This window comes from Nylanderia fulva, unplaced genomic scaffold (genome assembly GCF_048542155.1).
Source record: "Nylanderia fulva isolate GAGA-0341 unplaced genomic scaffold, ASM4854215v1 Scaffold285, whole genome shotgun sequence".
NCBI lineage: Eukaryota > Metazoa > Arthropoda > Insecta > Hymenoptera > Formicidae > Nylanderia > Nylanderia fulva.
In genome coordinates, this window is record NW_028190353.1 from 111,631 (window position 1) to 120,998 (window position 9,368).

The following is a 9,368-nucleotide window of genomic DNA, read 5'->3' on the forward strand; positions in this document are numbered from 1 at the left end:
CAGAACTTGTTTCTAATTAGGTACTATACATAAAAAAATCCTCGTTTGAATCGGTGAGGGGCACGTCGTGCACTCCCCTTGTAAGCCGTCTCCCACCAAGCTACCGCCCCCCCGTGAGTGCCCCACAAGTAAGGCACCCGTGCCGTGTCTCCATAGGATTTGGGATTTGAGCCAAGCTATGGGTCCCTCCTCCTATGGACGGCTAATCCGAAGGGAAAAGCTCCCTCGGATTCGCGCCTAGTGCGCCGCGAAGCACCTTTAGAGTCCCCAGCTCCTCTGGCCACGGCTTAAGGACAATTGTCCCCGCCCTACAAGCCTGGGTGTTCACCCGGCGTTCGAGCGTGACCGTGACACTCGAGAGAGGAGCCGAAAAAACCCCGCCGATGCCCAGAAATGTGTGTCGGTACACACACTCTGCCCGAAACCATTGCCCCGTTAGCCGCCGAGGGGGGTACCTCGACGTTTCCAGCTCTCACCGCGTGGAGGTGGGGATGGCGCATGGACCGACGTCCTTTGAGAGCCGCGGCGATTGTGCCTGGAGCGGAACGCTCCCGCTTGGCACTGGCCATATGGCCAGCCCGAGCCCCAGACAAACCCGGAAAGGACGCCTTAACCTCGTTAGCCCACTCCTCGATTGCTCGCGCAGTCTAGGGTGGTTACCAGCGGGAACCTATAGGAGGTGAGGTTCGGCTAGGCCGCGAGAGGCTATAACTTGCGCATCGTCAGCCCTGTGCAACTACGACTCTCAACAGGGAAGCCTTTATCCCCGGCTCAAAGAATCCACTAAACGGGTATCAAAAGCCGAGGAGACCACCTTAAGAGAGTCATAGTTACTCCCGCCGTTTACTCGCGCTTGCTTGAATTTCTTCACGTTGACATTCAGAGCACTGGGCAGAAATCACATTGCGTCAACACCCGCGAGGGCTATCGCAATGCTTTGTTTTAATTAGACAGTCGGATTCCCCTAGTCCGTGCCAGTTCTGAGCTAAGCGTTGAATGGCGGCCGAAGAGGACGACCACGACGGCTTGCGCCGCCACGGAAGCCTCGCAGCAAGGAAGATCCGCGGGAGGCCAAGGCACGGGACCGAGCTCGGATCCCGGGACCGGCGCGAGAACGCCGACCGTTCACCTCGCCCAGGCCCGGCACGTCAGCCCCGCTTCTCAGAGCCAATCCTTATTCCGAAGTTACGGATCCAATTTGCCGACTTCCCTTACCTACATTATTCTATCGACTAGAGGCTCTTTACCTTGGAGACCTGCTGCGGATATGGGTACGAACCGGCGCGACACCTCCATGTGGCCCTCTCCTGGATTTTCAAGGTCCGAGGAGAAGATCCGGACACCGCCGCAACTGCGGTGCTCTTCGCGTTCCAAACCCTATCTCCCTGCTAGAGGTTTCCAGGGAACTCGAACGCTTATACAGAAAAGAAAACTCTTCCCGGATCTCCCGACGGCGTCTCCAGGTCATTTTGGGTTATCCCGACGAACACTCTTACAAGGGCCCGAATTGTATGCGGTTCCGCTGCCGGGTTCCGGAATAGGAACCGGATTCCCTTTCGCCCGACGGGCGTGTGTCTTTCGTATAATATTTATTATTATTCCTCGACACTTGAGTATATTGTACGCCGTCATTGACATAGGATTTTTCCTAGGGCTTAGGATCGACTGACACATGTGCAACGGCTGTTCACACGAAACCCTTCTCCACGTCAGTCCTCCAGGGCCTCGCTGGAGTATTTGCTACTACCACCAAGATCTGCACCGACGGCGGCTTCAGGCAGGCTTGCGCCCAGACCCTTCTGCGCTCACCGTCGCGACCCTCCTACTCGTCAGGGCTTCGTGACGACGCGAGAGAAGACTAACGCCCGCTCCCGGTTGCCGCCCCACTTGCCGCTGACGGCAGAGTATAGGCTCGACGCTTCAGCGCCATCCATTTTCAGGGCTAGTTGCTTCGGCAGGTAAGTTGTTACACACTCCTTAGCGGATTCCGACTTCCATGGCCACCGTTCTGCTGTCTTAAGCAACCAACGCTTTTCATGGTGTCCCATGAGCGTCGAGTTGGGCGCCTTAACTCTGCGTTTGATTCATCCCACAGCGCCAGTTCTGCTTACCAAAAATGGCCCACTTGGCACTCTGATCCGAAGATGCTCGTGGCTTCATAATTCAAGAAAGCCAGAGATCTCACCCATTTAAAGTTTGAGAATAGGTTGAGGTCGTTTCGGCCCCAAGGCCTCTAGTCATTCGCTTTACCAGATGAGACTCGCGCGCGTTCCGTGCGGAACGGCCGAGTGCCAGCTATCCTGAGAGAAACTTCGGAGGGAACCAGCTACTAGATGGTTCAATTAGTCTTTCGCCCCTATACTCAGTTCCAACGATCGATTTGCACGTCAGAATCGCTACGGACCTCCATCAGGGTTTCCCCTGACTTCGTCCTGACCAGGCATAGTTCACCATCTTTCGGGTCCCAACGTGTACGCTCTGGGTGCGCCTCTTCTCGCGATGAAAACGAAACGCCCCGGGAGTGCGAGGCCGCATCGCGACGCGGCCCATCCTCCCTAGGTCGACGGCCAGGACCGACCTTCACTTTCATTACGCCTTTAGGTCTTGCGACAAGTCCCAATGACTCGCGTACATGTTAGACTCCTTGGTCCGTGTTTCAAGACGGGTCCTAAGAGTACCCAAAGCAGTAGCGTCGCCGACCGGTATCGGTCTCCCGCGAGACCGCGGGAGACGTTCGCAGGCCTGTCGAAGGTGTATCGTACTGTAACCAACAGCGGGCCAGAACCGGGGACGGCGCGAAGTCCGTAACCTCCGAGTACCGTGGCGCGCGCTTGCGACGGTCTCGACGCACCGTGAATAGTGCGGCCTGATACTTTGTGCGTACCGCCGAGCAGCCGGCCGGGCGACCGAGGGTTTGTCGCGTGCCGTTTTACCGGCGACGCGACAGACACCGCACCCGGGCCGTAGACCGACACCCAGCGGGTCGCGACGTTCTACTTGGGGAGAAGTGCACGACGACGAGCGCCGGACATCGGCGCACGGTAGCGTGCCCGCGCGCGAGCCGCAAGAACTCCGCGGGACATCGCCGACCGACGCAAAGCCAGCGCCGCTGACGATAAATCTCCCCGTTCGATCTTTTGGGTTTCTTAGGTTTATCCCTGAACGGTTTCACGTACTCTTGAACTCTCTCTTCTTTTCAACTTTCCCTCACGGTACTTGTTTGTTATCGGTCTCGTGGTCGTATTTAGCCTTAGATGGAGTTTACCACCCACTTAGAGCTGCACTCTCAAGCAACCCGACTCTAAGGAGAGATCCTCCCAAAGCGCGCACCGGTCGCTACGGGCCTGGCACCCTCTACGGGTAAATGGCCCCTTTCAAGATAGACTTGGACGCGACGCGGCACCTCGGGATAAGCGGATCCTCCCAAACACCACATTTCCCTGCGGCGGAACCGCGGGATTCGGTGCTGGGCTTTTTCCTGTTCGCTCGCCGCTACTAAGGAAATCCTGGTTAGTTTCTTTTCCTCCGCTTAATAATATGCTTAAATTCAGCGGGTAATCTCGCCTGCTCTGAGGTCGTCGCATAGTGAGTTTTCGTAGCCGTTTGCCTTCTCCGCGTCGCTCATCGTCGTCTCTCCTCTATAATATATATTATAAGAGGGAGAGAGAGAGAGCGTCGACGAGAGAGCAGCAGCGGCAGCACATGAAATACGCAAGAAGGCAAATCGCCGGGGCGCTAACCGCACACACACACACACACACACTCGTTGGTGGTAATGGAGACGATATATCGCGGGATTCGAGATTCTCGGCTTTCCCTTCTCTTTTATATACGAAATTCGGGCGGAATCGATTCGACGAGTACACGACGCGGCGCGCCGGTCCCCTTTTTTCGCTTTACGAAAATTTCGTGGACTCGGACACGCGGTCGGCTCGCGATTCAAAACCCTTCTCCGTAAAGAGGTAAAGGATTACGAATGCTCTCTCCGCCGGACGACGACGCGCCGCATATTTCTCCGTAATACCGTTATGTGTGCGGGCAAAGGCGCCTCGGCATAAGACGCGCGAGCGCTATCGCACCGAGAGACGCGGCACAGAGTGCGAGAGCAGTCCAGTCAGTTTGTGTGATGTACGGAGAGAAGAGACGGTGAGACAAGCGCTACCTACTTTCGGGAGACAACGACGCACGCGCCGCTCTAGGGAAAGCCGTGCCATTCACCGTCCTGACCCTTTTTTTGGCCGTTTGTTGCTCCCTTCGCGCGCGCTCTTACTCTCATCCCATTTCTCCTTGGCTCTCGCGTACACACACGACTTGGATACACAACACGCTCCCCCTCTTAATTCGCGCAGCATTCTCTGGGCGCGCGTTCGCCAACGTTTTACACGCTTGTGCGCTTCTCCTCCTCATTATTATTTCGGTGTGTCATTTCAGACGACGCCAGGATTTGCGCCGCGGCCGGTCGGCGCGGCACAGACACCTCGGGCGAACGTCCAACGATCGCTCGTACGCCCATTGTAAGCGTTGCGCAGGGCACAGGCGACGCGCGCGTCATCCTCTGGTCGCCCGCGTCGTGGCCGTGCGCGCTTTTCGGGCGCAAGCAGTTTAGGGGTACTAAAACGACCCTCAGCCAGGCGTGGTCCGGGAATTGTATTCGTGGACCGCAATGTGCGTTCGAAATGTCAATGTTCATGTGTCCTGCAGTTCACAAGTTGACGCGCAATTAGCTGCGTTCTTCATCGACCCACGAGCCAAGTGATCCACCGTTCAGGGTAATCGTTCGAAATTTTTGCGTTCGCGAAGAAACGCGCTTCTCGTTCAACCATCGTGGTCTCTTCTCTCGGACGAGAGAGAGAGAATAATCGTGGTGGCTCTTCGATTAGCCTGTCCGCGCGCGTCCGAGGACGCGCGCGGACTGCCGCCTCCCGCCAGGGAAGGCTACGGCACAAAGGTAGAGTTGTGTGTTTCTCGATCGGAGCGTCTCTCCCACAACGGGAGAGCCGGGGCGGAAGCTCTTTGAAGAAACCGTCGGACCGACACAGTTGACAGATTGGTCTAAATATCATCGATCCCTTCTGTGTTATATTATATATAATAATATATGGGGGTCCTCTCGCTCGACACTCGCGGTCGCACACCGTGTGTTCTCGGCACGCTGACCGCTGCCCCGCGAAAACGGGGAGGGCGCGCGTCGACGAACGTCGTGGGTGCTGCACACACGCGTGCGCGGGCATAGGTTACCACCGGTTCGCGCTCAACGCCGAATCGACGCTCTGTGTGTGTGTGGCCGGAGAATGGCACACACACGAGCGTGATCGCGAAGCGTCTCGCTCCGAATCGTCGTCGAACACCGCCGGGCGCGCTGCTCCGCTTGCCGACTACTTTCGGTCAGAGAGGCGCGACGGCGTCCGTCGATATATCAAAACACAACAACAAATTCCGTCAAATCCGTTATTTTCTTTTTCTCTGAGAGCGCCTTTTCAGCGCGTCCATTCAGTCGCCGACTGCTGCGAGCGCGCGTCTCTCCCAAAAGAGAGGACTCTCGATGCAGAGCAGGACCTCCGGAACGTTAATGATCCTTCCGCAGGTTCACCTACGGAAACCTTGTTACGACTTTTACTTCCTCTAAATGATCAAGTTTGGTCATCTTCCCGGCAACATTGGCAATGCCGAGACATTGCCGCGCACCAGTCCCAAGACCTCACTAAATCATTCAATCGGTAGTAGCGACGGGCGGTGTGTACAAAGGGCAGGGACGTAATCAACGCGAGCTTATGACTCGCGCTTACTGGGAATTCCTCGTTCATGGGGAACAATTGCAAGCCCCAATCCCTAGCACGAAGGAGGTTCAGCGGGTTACCCGGGCTTTTCGGCTAGGGAACACACGCTGATTCCTTCAGTGTAGCGCACGTGCGGCCCAGAACATCTAAGGGCATCACAGACCTGTTATTGCTCAATCTCGTGCGGCTAGAAGCCGCCTGTACCTCTAAGAAGATTTGTTTGTACGTTGGTAGTAAAAACCCGCCAGCCGAAGCCGGGGGCCTTCGCGATATCATAAAGTACGCCTATTTAGCAGGCTAGAGTCTCGTTCGTTATCGGAATTAACCAGATAAATCGCTCCACCAACTAAGAACGGCCATGCACCACCACCCACCGAATCAAGAAAGAGCTATCAATCTGTCAATCCTTCCGGTGTCTGGGCCTGGTGAGGTTTCCCGTGTTGAGTCAAATTAAGCCGTAGGCTCCACTCCTGGTGGTGCCCTTCCGTCAATTCCTTTAAGTTTCAGCTTTGCAACCATACTTCCACCGGAATCCAAAAGCTTTAGTTTCCCGGAAGCTGCCCGCCGAGTCATCGGAGGAACTTCGGCGGATCGCTAGCTGGCATCGTTTATGGTTAGAACTAGGGCGGTATCTGATCGCCTTCGAACTTCTAACTTTCGTTCTTGATTAATAAAAACATTTTTGGCAAATGCTTTCGCTTCTGTCCGTCTTGCGACGATCCAAGAATTTCACCTCTAACGTCGCAATACGAATGCCCCCATCTGTCCCTATTAATCATTACCTCGGGGTTCCGAAAACCATCAAAATAGAACCGAGGTCCTATTTCATTATTCCATGCACGCAGTATTCAGGCGAAGGTAGCCTGCTTTAAGCACTCTAATTTGTTCAAAGTAAACGTACCGGCCCGACTCGACACTCAGTAAAGAGCACCGCGACGGGATATTAGTTGGGCCGCCCCTCGCGAGGCTAAGCCCACCGGTAGGACGTCCCACATCACGCCAGTTAAACACCGCGAGCGGTGAACCGACGGTGTGCGACACAGATTCAACTACGAGCTTTTTAATCGCAACAACTTTAATATACGCTATTGGAGCTGGAATTACCGCGGCTGCTGGCACCAGACTTGCCCTCCAATGGATCTTCGTTAAAGGATTTAAAGTGTACTCATTCCGATTACGGGGCCTCGGATGAGTCCCGTATTGTTAATTTTCGTCACTACCTCCCCGTGCCGGGGGTGGGTAATTTGCGCGCCTGCTGCCTTCCTTGGATGTGGTAACCGTTTCTCAGGCTCTCTCTCCGGAATCGAACCCTGATTCCCCGTTACCCGTTACAACCATGGTAGGCGCAGAACCTACCGTCGACAGTTGATAAGGCAGACATTTGAAAGATGCGTCGCCGGTGCTAGGACCGTGCAATCAGCACAAAGTTATTCAAAGTCACCAAAATAAACGGTGGACGAACGGCGAGCCGCCCGCCACCAATTGGTTTTGATCTAATAAAAGCGTCCCTTCCATCACTGGTCGGGACTCTGTTTTGCATGTATTAGCTCTAGAATTACCACAGTTATCCAAGTAAATGTGGGTACAATCTAATGAACCATAACTGATTTAATGAGCCATTCGCGGTTTCACCTTAATTCGGCATACACTGAGACATGCATGGCTTAATCTTTGAGACAAGCATATGACTACTGGCAGGATCAACCAGGGAGCTTCGTGTTCTGTTACTCGCAAGGGAGTAACTCGCGAGCGAGCCCGAAGACTCGTCGCTAGTTTTTTTTTGCGCGCGCGCGTTCGATGCCGAAACACCGACGCGCGCGACACGCTCGTATGTGCCATTTTATTTGCCGCCGGTCTTGCTCAGCCGGTCGGCGACACTCTGCTGTGTTTAACGCTATTATGCAAAGCGTACGAGAGAACGACGGAGGGAAAGTAAACCCCCGCCGCCGCCGCCTCTCTTCCTCCTCTCCGTTCAAATCCACAAGATCAAAATACTCGTGTTCTTATTCTCCCAAATGTTATAATGCGCGGTCTCGAGAGACCGCGCGATTCACCCTGACGCTAGATCGACGATGGCGATGCTTAGACGTCGAGGACTGTTCTGTCTGGTTCGTACGCGTTTAACCGCACACGACCAGCAATAAGATTTCGCTACGGCGTACAAAGCGAGCGGGAAGAAGCAACTCTTCCCGCAAACTCGTATCCGTGGAGTAGATGCTCGGTAAGCGCGACGATTCCGCTGCTGCGTACGAAACGAGAGGGAACCGCGCGGCCAACACACTAGAGGCGTGCGCGCCACATAAGAGCCATTCGGTCTTGCGACACCGACTCGTGGCAATGGTGTGTTCGTAATAAATAAGTGTGCGTTAATTTTGCGCGCGTTCGGCGACGAACGAAAAGAGCCGCACTGTAATTCCCGGCGAAGAGGAATACGAGACGACGCGAGAGTCGACGTACGTTCTTGCGAGACACGCAACCTCCAAGCATGAGAGATTTGGCGGCGGCGCGTTCTGCGACGATCGTATATTATTTTATATATTTGTGTTTTCCATCAAACATTTTATATAAATGTTCTCTCCGTGTCAGAGTCGCGACTCGACAAAGTCCGTTCTCGACCCGTTCGGGCGATTCTTCGTTCGTCAACGTCGAGAGCGCGACACGTATAATATCTCCTCCTTTTATAGTACCCAACCGACCGGCCAAGCGGTCGGCGACGGTACGGAGAGCGGTCGAAACACGCTCGAGAGGCAGTTTCAACACGCCGAATTTTAAAAGATAAAGAGCCAGTATATCAAAAAGCTCGACGTTTATCTCCAAAAAAGAAAGAAAAAGTAAATGAACACAAACACATGGATTCAAGAAGGTATTGCGCAACCTTCTCTCTCCGATTACGCGAGTCCAGTAGTACTAGTCAAAAAAAAAGATGGATGTACTAGACTCTGTGTCGATTATCGACGATTAAATAAAAAAATTGTACAAGATAGATACCCGCTTCCACTCATTAAAGACCAATTAGATCTTTTGCAAAACGCAATCTTTTTTAGTACACTTGACCTTAAGAACGGATTTTTTCCAATTGATAAAAACAGTCGAAAATATACAGCCTTTATCGTTTCTGATGGCCACTACGAATTTTTAAAAGTACCCTTTGGTCTATGTAATTCCCCATCAATTTTTCAAAGATTCATAAATATAACTTTTAAAGATGCAATACGCGATAAAAGAGTATTAACTTACTTGGATGATTTAATAATACCTTCCAGAGATATAGATACTGGAATACAAAATCTCGAAATAATACTGAAAACCGCGAGCGAAGCAGGATTAATAATAAATTGGAAAAAATGCTATTTTCTGCAAGAAAAAGTAGAATTTCTTGGTCACGTGGTAGAGAATTGTCAAGTATACCCATCCTAAAATAAAATCGAAGCAGTACGTAAATTTCCAGAGCCAACTAATATAAAACAAATACAAAGTTTTCTCGGATTAAGTGGCTACTTCAGAAAATTTGTATTTAAATATTCAGTCATAGCACGCCCATTGAGTAATTTACTAAAATCTAATACAAAATTCCAATTTACAGAAAAAGAG

At 52.9% G+C, this 9,368-nt stretch overlaps 2 non-coding genes and 1 pseudogene across 2 annotated transcripts; all 3 read right to left on the reverse strand.

Annotated features, from left to right (window-relative positions):
* Nucleotides 1–1,230: 1,230 nt before the first annotated feature.
* On the reverse strand, nucleotides 1,231–3,555 carry LOC146722700 (large subunit ribosomal RNA; annotated as a pseudogene).
* Nucleotides 3,556–4,617: 1,062 nt separating this feature from the next.
* LOC114944717 (5.8S ribosomal RNA) lies at nucleotides 4,618–4,772 on the reverse strand. Its single transcript, XR_003822248.2, has one exon. It is a non-coding gene; the product is annotated as a 5.8S ribosomal RNA (ribosomal RNA).
* Nucleotides 4,773–5,567: 795 nt separating this feature from the next.
* LOC114944718 (small subunit ribosomal RNA) lies at nucleotides 5,568–7,488 on the reverse strand. The gene has a single exon (XR_003822249.2). It is a non-coding gene; the product is annotated as a small subunit ribosomal RNA (ribosomal RNA).
* Nucleotides 7,489–9,368: the final 1,880 nt, after the last annotated feature.